At 38.1% G+C, this 12907-nt stretch overlaps 1 protein-coding gene across 2 annotated transcripts in view; it reads left to right on the top strand.

Moving 5' to 3' along the window:
- Nucleotides 1-12907, top strand: part of LOC113521055 (paired box protein Pax-5) — a 141581-nt gene that overhangs the window by 53628 nt on the left and 75046 nt on the right. The gene's annotated exons all lie outside the window — the stretch shown is intronic.

The raw sequence follows: 12907 nt of genomic DNA, 5'->3' as shown, positions 1-12907 counted from the left end.
TTCATATTCTGCATAGATACATACTTGTAATATTAACTTTCAAATTATCAACCGACTACAAAAAGAAGAAGGTTCTCAACTCGACTGCATTTTTTTTATATTAGTTACCTCATAAATTCTAAACAAATCCGGATTTTTTTTATCCGAAAAGATCTATTTACAGATTGATGGCGTAGACATTTTATCAAAATCAGTTAAGTAGTTTAGTTTTTAGATCAAAATAATTGGTTTTAATTATAAATGATTTTATAAATATTATAAATGCAAAAGTTTGTAACAGTGAATATATGGATAGATGTTTGTTACTCTTTCACGTAAAAACTACTGAAATTTGATACACAGGTCGGATATATCCTAACTTAGCACGTAGGATACTTTATGCACTAATTCACGCGGGCGAATCCGTAGATACAGCTAGTCTTGAAAGAAAAAAAAAAGAAAAAATGCAAAATTACTTTCAACATAATTTCTATACACTAAAACTTTCTAAACAAAAAACTAGCTAGATAAATATCTAGCTAGTTTTTAAACGGCTACTTATTTTGATATTTAAGTCAACTAATACAGTCCTTGTCAAGTACTGAACCGCTTTTTAAAAGCGTTTTAAACACCATCTATTTTAGAGGCGCACAGTCCTGTATTTTTTATAAATGGGTGATAATTGAATAGTAACATCGCCTGCGCTACCAGTATATACGAGTACTTAGTGGCACCCTGCCACTGAGTTATAATAGGTGAAGATGAAGTCAGGTCAATTGGTTTGTCGTGAAGAATTCACCAGGTATTAACTACTGCTGTTTCCAAGCAAGATTGCATGGAAGCCGTCCTGACAGGATATATTATTTGCAATTAAAGGCAATGGGGACGCTAATCTTTATTATTTATAAACCCGTGTCCTTGGTGACGGTTACAATCAGGTAGACCGTTAACCTGTTTGCCATTTACATATCCTTTTTTTATATGGGCAAAAATGAAGTACGTACCTCGTGTGCGCTACTAATACATACTGGGAAAGAGATTGTAAGTAATGGGGTCAAATAGCTCTATTACTAGCAATATACCCTGTCAGGTCGACCTCCACGTGGTTCCCCCTGGAAACCATCGTGACTAATTCTAGTTTAACTCGTCAGGATGGGCTAACTGACCTACTTTCATCTTCATCTGTCATCTATCACTGGTGCCCCGCCAGTGTATACCGATAGCGCAAACGGGGTTACCACATCATAATCACTCATTAAAAAATACATATTGGCGGGGCAGTAGTGAGGAACATTAGGTGTGGAAGGTCAGTTAGCCCATCGTAACGAATTCCATTAATTAAACAACAACCCTGACGAATGCCATTCATATACTTATTTAGAAATCATGAAATAGTAATTCGTAATTAAAATGCCTTCCTTTCCCAATGTAATTAATGGAACTTAATGATCAAAGAATCAGCGGCAGCGTCCCTCTTAAAACATCACCAAAGTCTCACTCCGGTTGCTAATTCGCTTGCTAAGCGCGGCAACTACTGGCACAGACCCCCCCCCCCCCCCCCAATAGGAGGAGGCTTATATTCAGCAGTGTATAGTTAACGATCTGATATGATGATGATGATTGAAAAATAGAACGCAGCATACTTGTACAAATAGGTTGCACGGAATCAGTTTAAATTAATATTTGTGAGGCTTCTCATCTTAGGGTCGCAGTGATTTCTAAAAGCGACCCGCGGTGTAAACTTTTGTGTATAGCTTCACTAAAGAGCAGGCAGACGACAATTAAATGATACTGTTTTTTCAATAACACAAACACAAACAAAGAAGCGTGGTGTAATTACGTAGTTACATTTGTGTGAAAGTAAGCGATACGTATAATAATTTATAAGGGCGTGGTCGCAGTGCAGACGGTGTGTGTATTTTTTATTTCATTAATAGGATACTAGCGATCTAGCCTGACACGGGTAGATGGAGTTTTCGAAAATAATATATTGCCTGTTCTATTCGACCCCAATAATCTAACTCAAATAAACCTAATTCATCTGTCAAGTTAGATATTGTTGTTATTCTTGATATTGATATCGTCGATTATGCCCACTTGAGCGTAAATCAGTCGATTATAATTGAATAATTACTTAATCGATTAAAACTGAAATAATAAAAAAAATTATTTTATTTGCTTAAGTGAATGAATGATAACTTTATTTACTTTAATGCAAATTATTAGACTAAACGTATTTAACGTTAACAGCAGTATCTTTGTATCTCGCCATGCATCATGTAAATATTTAATTTGGTACTTGTTCTTAAAATTTTACATTAAAAGAGTCTTAAAGTGAATAAAAATATTTTCAACAAAGTCATTTGTAAAGTTTTTCATAAATTTTGTCTGTCAAATCTGTGTATTCTTTCGGTAATTTATTATATATTTTCACTGTCATATAGCAACAGCTTTTGCTGTACAATGCCATTCTGTATTATAAGTGGTTTTTGTGCAACAATTCTCTCTTAACACGCAGTCTTCATTTTTCTCAAAATTTATATAGTGTTTTCGAACAAATTTATTAATTTTGAATATGTACAGCGACGGTAATGTTAGTAATTTTTAATTTTGATCAAAATCGATCTACAAGAATCTTTCTCTTTAAGATAAAAAATTGATCGATCGATCCACTTCTTTTAAAGTGTAAATACAAACGACAACTATATTACGCGTGATCTCTATCACACTATCGATTAATAATTGATACCTAATGATTAATAAGCGACGCTACGCCACATATCTACCTCGCTAACACTGCGACTGCACCGGTGACGAGCGACCCAAAGTGTCAGCCGCTCCAACTAATTTCACAGCGATTTAGTCAAGTGTACACGCACAAAAAATGCCCATTCACCCGCCGGCTACTTGACGGTGTGAGCGGCGGACGCGGGACGTGGTCGGCTAGTGAAATTTTTGAATGAATCGATTTATTACGATCCGTGGATATTCACTGCAGTGTTGAATAGAATATTTTCCTACATGACATTTTACGGGGAACGATGTTATTTTTTATTAATGGTAATGGAATGGTAACCTTGCCTATGCTATCGGTATACGCTGGCGGGGCACCAGTGAGGGATGATAGCTGAGGATAATAGCAGGTCAGTTGGTCCATCGTGACGAATTCCAGAAGCATTAACCGAATTGGTTTCCAGTCAACAGCGTGAGTGTCGATCTGATAGGGTATATAGCAATATATAGCAATGTTAACAAGCAATATGCCCCTTAGATTCCCATTTTGTAATAATCCGTTTCCCCTAAGATGAAGGTTAGGATAGGTTGCTAGCTCCTGTAATTTACTGACAATACGTTCTTAGTAAGTTACAGAAGGTAGCAACCTTATTGCTAGCAATACTCTATCAGTTCTCCTTGAAAACTGCCGTTATAAAACCTTGGTGGATTCGTCACGTTTCTAATCTCTCCTCGTGGTAATCCACAAGTAAAAACAAATTACACAGGTGTTGTCATTCCATAATCATCTGTTATAAAATATGACTTTTTGAATATTTTGGACATAATCCATCGTCATCTCTACATTCTGATACCTTTATTAATATAAGTTTGTGAAAATGTATGTATGGATGGATGATTGTTACTATTATTGTATGGATTTGAATGAAATTTGTTACACGGATAGGCTATATTCTAACTAAGAATATTGAATTTTTTAAACTGTGATTTAAACTAGCGAAATCACAGTTAATAGCTAGTTTTATTTATGTAAGTTTTTAGTTAGTTAATTATCAACTAACCAATTCAGTGAACTCTCATCTCTAAATTTGATTCAAAACCATCAGACATTTACGTTTTTGAGCAATAAATAGCTCAATATTTTTAACCGATTTAAAAAGAAAGAGGTTCTCAATTCAGTTGTATTTTTTATGTATGTCACCTCATAACTCCGTTAATTATAAACCGCAGTTTGATTTTTGATGGCGTTTTAAAAGGGACGCTGCTGCCCTTCCCTCGCCCTCCCTTCGTGACCTCTTATGGCACCTACACGACCATGCAATGGGATTGCTTATTTATATCCATTACTAACAATCCCTTCTCGGAATGGAAAGGGATTGTTGGCAATGGAGTTTGACAGCCCCACTGCTACTGCTATTAGGTCGACCTCCACGTGGTTCCCCCTGGAAACCATCGTGAACAATTCTTGTTGAATTCGTCACGATGGGCTAACTGACCTGCTTCATCCTCACCTATCATCCTTCACTGGTGCCCCGCCAGTGTATACCGATAGCGCGGGTGGGTCTACCATTCCATTATCATCCATTAAAAAAAATAATCCCTTGTCACCCCATATTATTCCATTATCTCCCGTTAAAAAAATACAGCATATAATAACACACAGATATTTAAATGTGTTAACCAGTAAACCAAGCCGTGTCTGAAGGTGGCCAGTCATGGCTGGCGGTGGTTTTTTCATCAAGTTTCGCTTTCGAAGCGCGTGACGGTCGTGGCCCGGTCGCGCGCGCATTGTGCGCCCAGCGACTCGTATTACATTGTGAATTTACATAAAAGAGACACTGTATAATACTAGCAAACGGCCGCGGCTTCGCACGGATAAACAGAGAGACAGATAATATTTTACTTTAGGTTTTTCTTATGCAACGTAAAATGGCTAGCTGACGGCCCAGCTGATAGAAAGTCATAACCGTCGCCTATAGACATGAGCAGTACCATGGACTTAACAGAGTATACTGTTTCGCCCATGATACCCCCCACGCGTTGCCATTCCTGAGGATTCAGGTGTTATTCCTCTGTACCCAGTAAATTCACTACCACATCCCTTTAAACCGAAACACAGCCATGCAAACAACTGCTTCACGATAGAGACACGAATGGGACAGAGATGCCACTATTGTTTTAGTAAAAATTCACCTTTATGTTTAGAATTATAAAAATGTCATCCGTCCTAATATTATAAATGGGAAAGTGAGTTTGTTTGTTACTTTATAGCACCGTAACGGCTTAACCAAAAACTATGATTTTTTTTTTAAATAGGTGCTAATAGAATGGTAACCCCGCTTGCGCTATCGGTATACACCAGGCGGGGCACCAGTGAAGGATGATAGGTAAGGATAAAAGCAGCTCAGCCCATCGTGACGAATTCCACTAGAATTAACCACAGTTTCCAGGGAGAACCGCGTGTGCGTCAACCTGACAGGATGTATTGCTGGTAATAGGTCAGTTAGACCCCATTTACTAACAATCCCTTTCCCCCCTATCACTATGAAATTTGGTATATATGGGATGGAGAAGGATATAGGGAACTTTTTCTCCCAAACAGTGAACATATCACGAGGACGAAGTCACGGGTAAAGGCTAGTCTGATATGGAGAAAAAAACCCATCGTCGACAGATCACTTTCGCCTATCGAATGTTCAAAATGGAACAAGACAAGAAGTTCAAACCCCCATAAACCTGTGTGGGATAGCTAGTCATCGTGTTAGTTCCACTACGGGAATAGAACCCACGACTCTCTTATCGGAAGCGGACTTAATTTTTTGTAGTCACCAATGATCCGGATGACAGACAATTTTACTATCAAAAAGAGGTATTTTTTTTTATACAACTTAGAATGGCAAACAAGCTGACGGCCCACCTGATGGAAAGTGGTAACCGTCGCCTATAGACATGAGCAGTATCATGGACATAACAGAGTACACTGTTACGCCCACGATACCCCCCATGCGTTGCCATTCCTGAGGACTCAGGTGTTATTCCTCTGTACCCTGTAAATTCACGCCATATCCCACCCTTCAAACCGAAACACAGCCATGCAAACACAACTGCTTCACGGTTGAAACACGAATGTGGACAGAGGTACCGAAGCAAACGAGTTTTGTACAGTCTCCCTCTGGTAATAGTGATTACTGTTTTTTAAAAGGAAAATTATTATATCCGCATATATTACTAAATAATCTATGTCTATATACCGCGTGGTCCCGGCATATAATGGGCCACCCCTTCCTTTCCCGTGGGTGTCGTAAGAGGCGACTAAGAGAGGACGAGGGATGGGCAGCAGCATCCCTCTTAAAACATCTCTAAAGCCTAATTGCGGTTGCCGATCTGCCTGCCAAGATTGGCAACTACTGGCTAAACTCCCCTTATGAGGAAGGCTTATGTCCAGCAGTGGACAATTAACGTCTGGAATTATAATGATAAATGTATAAGCCGTATGGTCCCGGCATAGAATAGACCAACTCTTCCTTTCCCGTGGATGTCGTAAGTTCCGACTAAGAGAACTTAATGGTTGAATGGTGGAATGCACAGCAGCGTACCTCTTAAAACATCACCCAAGCCTGACTGTAGTTGCCAATCCGCCTGTCAAGATTGGCAACTACTAGCGAAACCTTATGGGAAAGACTATGTTCAGCAGTGGACAGTTAATAGCTAGTAATACAAGTAATACTGCTACGTCCAAGTAAGACTAGCTTAGTAACTTAACACTAAACAAAAACACTAAACAATGTTTTATACCAAACAAGTCCTTTACTCGCGATGGTCTAGTCATGCGCAATACAAACCTTTTGGGGGAAAGGGATTAACATTGTTAGCAATGGAGTTTGACAGCCCCATTGCTAGCAGTATGCTCTATTAAGTCTACCTCCACGTGGTTCCCCCTGGAAACCATCGTGAACAATTCCTGTTGAATTCGTCACGATAGGCTAACTGACCTGCTTCATCCTCACCTATCATCCTTCACTGGTGCCCATCGGTGTATACCGATAGCGCGGATGGGGCTACTATTTCATTATCACCCATAAAAAATAATACAAGCCTTTCTGAACAGATCGCCTCTCGCAAGCGCGCCCCCTTCCGTACGGACAATTGTAAATCGGCCAAGTGCGAGTCGAGTCATTGGTTACGGTTCCGTATACTAATAACTCACACTACCCTCATTTATTTTAATATAAACTATTGTAACACTACTTTAAAATAAATAATTTGACAATAGGTATATTTATTTATTTTTTATTATATAGATAGAGCATCGAGCTTCAAAAACGGGTTAACTAATTGTCAAATTAGCTGACTTGTTTTTTTTTATCAGTATTCTATATCTTTACGCATAAAATATATCTTTCACCAGAGGGAGACTTTGTACAAAAGTCGATTGCTTGAATACCTCTGTCCCATTCGTGTTTCAACCGTGAAGCAGTTGTGTTTGCATGGCTGTGTTTCGGTTTGAAGGGTGGGATATGGCGTGAATTTACAGGGTACAGAGGAATAACACCTGAGTCCTCAGGAATGGCAACGCATGGGGGGTATCTTGGGCGAAACAGTATACTCTGTTATGTCTATGGTACTGCCCATGTCTATAGGCGACGGTTACCACTTTCCATCAGGTGGGCCGTCAGCATGTTTGCCATTCTAAGTTGTATAAAAAAAAATCGTGACGTAGTATTTAATAAATAAAATGAGTGTTTACGCATTAAAAAGATGCAGAAATTATTAGACAAAATAAATACAGCAGTTATAAAGGAATCACTCGTAACTATTTATCACGCAAAATTGTATGAAAAAGTTGACCCGTTTTTCTCGAAGCATTTCTATGGAAATACTTTAACTATATAATCTAAGTTTATTATATATTATTAGTTATTTTGGCGACTCCATAAGGCTAAAAAAGTGTAGGACGACCCCTCCACTAGATGGAGTGACGCCCTCAAATGTATTGCAGTCAAGTCAGTGAATGCAGGTGGCCCAGGACCGTTCTTTGTGGCAGTCTGTGGGGGAGGCTTATGTCCAGCAGTGGACGGGTAATGGCTGAAATGATGATGATGATGATTGTTTATTTTGAAATTAAAAGACAAAACAGTTCAACAGTTAAAATAGCTAATAAATTATAAAATTTTTGACGTTCTCATGAATAAAGAAGGGTAAATTCTGGTATGTTTAATTACTGAAACTTTTTACCCTTTAACCATGATATTTATTAAAAACTAGCGATCCGACCCGGCTTCGCACGAGTGGACAGACTTCCGAAAATCAATACATATCATAAAAAAAAAAGTTGCAACCAATTCAACTGATCGGTTATTTTATAGCATTTTACAAGTGATTCTTTAGATTGATATAACTTTTTTTATTTATTAACCAATTGAAATAAAACAAATACTAAATCTTAAGTGGAGCAAATAGCAACGCATTAGTGAAAACCGCATTCAAATCGGTTAAGCCGTTTCTGAGATTATCTTGCACAAACGTACAGACAAACAGATAAAAATTCTAAAAACCATTTTATTTTGGGTTCTATTGCGTTCATAAAGTCCCCCTATAATAGTTTTTCTTATACATCTTCCATGTACGGACAGCGATCAGTCACGGTTTTATTATACGTATCGATTACTAATAATTATATTTAACGGTTTCTATATACTCCCAAGGAACCCTAACACCCTGTGCGCGAGAAAGAGACAACTATACGCGACCCGTTCCGCACCATTAGAACCGCCTTTGTTCAAATTTTGACAGCTGGCCTACCAATCAGACTACACCTTTACAAAGTATATTAATCAGTTGCATTCACCTTTATTTATATTAGCATTAAGTTCAAAATCCAATATCAATTCATATAGTATAAATTTGTTACTGACTCCACTTTGCATAGGTATCTAATTATTACAACGGACAGCTCTTATGTGTTCCGCGTTAAGGTATGTTTTACACTGATTAAGATGTTTTATATTTGTGAAGTGTTAGCTTTATCCTGTGGCTTCGCTTGTAGTTTTATCGTAATATTGAACAACCTATATAACCTTTCTCAAGAAATGAGTTAACGAATGCAGAAATTATTTCTAAAAAAAAAAAAACTAGTAGTTTCAGAGATTTGTACGCTCAAACAAACAAACAATTCCTCTTAATTAAAAGTGTATTAAAGATTAAAAAATTTAACAATAATTTACTTTTCGTCACGAAATAGTTTTTTTTTTATTTTATTTTATATATTTATATAATAATACCATCATTTTCCTATTGCCGTGTGGTCCCAGCATAGCATGGACCACCCCTCTCTTCCCCGTGGCTATCGTAAGAGACGATTAAAGGTATTTAATGGTCGAGAAATGGGCAGCAACGTGCCTACAACTGCAGCTAGTGACAAATAATGGGACTGGTACTTCGCATTACTAACAATCCCTTCCCCCCACAACAATATGTTATGTGAATATTTGCCATTATTATTTTAATAGGTTGTTGAAAATCATTGTAAATCAACGAATGACTATACTTTATTTGCATTATACAATTTAGGGGAAAAACAAGACAATTAATAAATATAAAGATACAATTGTATAAGTACGGGGGGAAAGGGATTGTTAGTAATGGAGACTGAGTATCCCATTGCTAGCAATATACCCAGCCAGGTCGACCTCCTCGCGGTACCCCCTGGAAACTATCATGGTGGATAACTGATGAATTCATCATGATGGGCTAACTGGTCTGTTTTCATCCTCATCTATCACCCTTCACTTCGCAGGCGAGGTTACCATATCATTTTCATCCATAAAAGAAACCCCGCCTGTGTTGGTGTTGTGGGTGACCATGGGCGGCGGTAGTCACTTACCATCAGGTGAGCCGCATGCTGGTTCGCCTCCTGTGTTGTACAAAAAAAGTTGCCACGCTTGGCAGACGGACTGGTAACCGCAGGTAGGCTTTAGAGGTGTTTTAAGAGGGAAGCTGCTGCCCATCCCTCGCCATCCCTTAGTCGCCTCTTACGACACCCACGGGAAAGTAAATGGTGGCCTATTCTATGCCGGGACCACACAGCCATGTACAGTATATAAACCTATAAATGTATGTTAAATATGTACCTAATACCATAGTGGTTTCCATAATGATCAAAGGATATCATCAAATGATCCGTGACACAATATTAAGTCAAATTCCTTAATACGATTCACTGTATGCTCCTACCTGATGATACCATCACAGTGACTGTCGACTTAGGAACATTTTCTTGCTTGAAAAAAAAAAACTACATATCAACTTAATAACTATGCTTAATATAATTTCTTCATTAACAAATAATTGGTTGTAAAACATTGAAAAAAATAAACTAGTATGTATCTAATCTAATATCAAAATTTTTTTTATACTACTTAAAATGGCAAACAAGCTGACGGCCCACCTGATGGAAAGTGGTAACCGTCGCCTATAGACATGAGCAGTACCATGGACATAACAGACTTTACTGTTTCGCCTAGATACTAAAGTCTCCATCTGGTAAAGTTTTGCATGTAGGTTAGGTATGTTCTTTTATACTACTTCGGTGGAAAACAAGTATACGATACAGATGGTAAACGGTTTTACCATAGTCTATGGACGCCTGTATCACCAGGGATATCACGCGCGCTTTTCCGATTCTTAAGCATCCTTAATACGCCCTTTTTGAAGAACTCCATGCTGTAATCTCTAGGGAAATCCTCGGCCGGAAGGTCATTCCGTAAACTTAGTGTTCGCGGGAGGAAGCTCCTCTAAAACTACACTTTGCGTGACCATTTTGACTCTACGTTACGAGAACAGATTCCCTGTCGATGGCAAATGATGGTGAAACGATATCGTTTATCAAAAACTGAACTGATTTTGTTAAGCTTATTTGCAAACAATAACACCTATTCCTAAATTGGTCCTTCGCAAATTTTACACCGGATCACCCTTCGCGGAGTGAATTATAATTTTACTTGAAATGTGCCAAGTCCACAGTGTAAGAGGCCACCGTTGCCAGTAGCTAATCCTAATAGATCACTCAATACTGTGCTCAATTTATCAAACACACAATACCCCGTGCATTAGCCGACGTCTTTGTATATAACGTTGACTAATTGCAAATTATTATTATTAGATATACCTATTATCTGTTAATAAGTGTTTAGTGCGGTAATAATTAACAAGGATTCGATATTATTTAGCACTAGCTATATCCCGCGGTTTTGCTCGCGTGAATCCATATATAAAGTATTCTATATACTTAGGTTTTTTTTTATACCACTTAGGTGGAAAACAAGCATACGGCCCACCTGATTGTAAGCGGTTACCGTAGCCTATGAACACCTGCAATACCAGAGGTATTACGTGTGCGTTGCCGACCCTAAGGAAACCTCTTTACTCACTTTTTGAAGGACCTCATGCTGTATAATCTCTTGGGAAAACCACGGCAGGATATAACCTATTCGTGTAGCAAATTTTATTCAAATCCGTTCAGTAGCTTTTGCGTTAAAGAGTAACAAACCGTTCGTTACGAATTTTCATATTTATAAATTAAAAAAGTAGATTTTGCTCCACAAAACTAAATAAACAAAAACATTTATATAATATCGTGGCAAAAATTGATGAAACCATAAATTAATTATTTTATATAATATATTAATCGACTGTACCGATTTTGGTGAAATTTCCACAGAACTATTTTTTTTTTTACAACACAGGGGGTAAACGAGCATGCGGCTCACCTGATGGTAAGTGACTACCGCCACCCATGGTCACCCACAACACCTACGGCATTGCAGGTGTGCTGCCGGCCAACTAATTTGGAAATTTATTCTTTAATTGAACATCATCGTGGATGAGAGGAGTCGTGAATATGTATAAAACAAAACATGAAATATGTAGCCATAGGCGTATTTAGAGGGGGGAGGGGGTGGTCCTTGTCTACCCCAGAATTAAATGGTGTCCACGCCATAGTAAACATCATAGCTTTCAGTAAGTCGGATATATTCGATCTCTGTTATCACTACCTACCCTGGAAAGGACTTGTCGTGAAGATAGATAGATAGAATCCTATTATATTTCTTTAAAGTATGATAATGGTATGGTAACCCCGTCTGAGGGGATGAGAATGAAAATGCAGGTCAGTTAGCCCATCGTGATGAATACACCTGGAATTCAGCACGATGGTTTCCAGGAGGGACCGCGTGGAGGTCGACCTGACAGGGTATATTGCTAGCAATGGGATTGGCAGTCCGCATTACTAACAATCCCTTCTCCTCCCTCCTATTATATTTATAAATGTGACAGTTGGTACAGTTATTTGGTAGTTTAACAGAATTTAATGAAATTCAATAAACGAGTAGGATATATCCTAATTATACATACATGGTATTTTATATATTGATTCAGGCGAGTAAAGTCGCGGGTAACAGCTAGTGTATAATCAATTTTATTTATCTATGTACCTATAATGGATTACTCGAACATTTTGTGAATGTCCCGAACCACTCGGACGTGGTAATGTAACATTGTCATTCTTAATTCTGTGGCATAACAGATAAGTGTTATCGTGCGAGTGAGATAACACGAGCGGATGACAAAAAAGGGGACGGGGGATGGGCCGCGGCGTCAATGTTGCGTTCGGATATCTTTCGAAATTAATTTTTGCAATTCTTTTTTTTTTATTACTTATTTATTTTTATATATATATTTTTATATTTACGTATATCTTTACTAATTTAGAACCAGAGGGAGACTTTGTACAAAAATCGATTGCTTGGGTACCTCTGTCCCATTCGTGTTTCTACCGTGAAGCAGTTGTGTCTGCATGGCTGTGTTTCGATTTGAATGGTGGGATATGGCGTGAAATTACAGGGTACAGAGGAATAACACCTGAGTCCTCAGGAATGACAACGCATGGGGGTTATCATGGGCGAAACAGTATACTTTGTTATGTCCATGGTACTGCTCATGTCTATAGGCGACGGTTACCACTTTCCATCAGGAGGGCCGTCAACTTGTTTGCCATTCTAAGTCGTATAAAAAAAGAACCGATTTTGAAAATTGACATCTTTTTTCTATTTTTAACTTTTTGAACTTAGTAATTACTGTGACAATAATGCTGACGGTCCACCTGATGGGAAAGATGTCTTTTGACAATAACTATAGG

This window comes from Galleria mellonella, unplaced genomic scaffold (genome assembly GCF_026898425.1).
Source record: "Galleria mellonella isolate WM207_F2 unplaced genomic scaffold, CSIRO_AGI_GalMel_v1 utg261, whole genome shotgun sequence".
In the NCBI taxonomy this organism is placed as follows: domain Eukaryota; kingdom Metazoa; phylum Arthropoda; class Insecta; order Lepidoptera; family Pyralidae; genus Galleria; species Galleria mellonella.
This window is presented reverse-complemented; position numbering and strand designations above follow the sequence as displayed.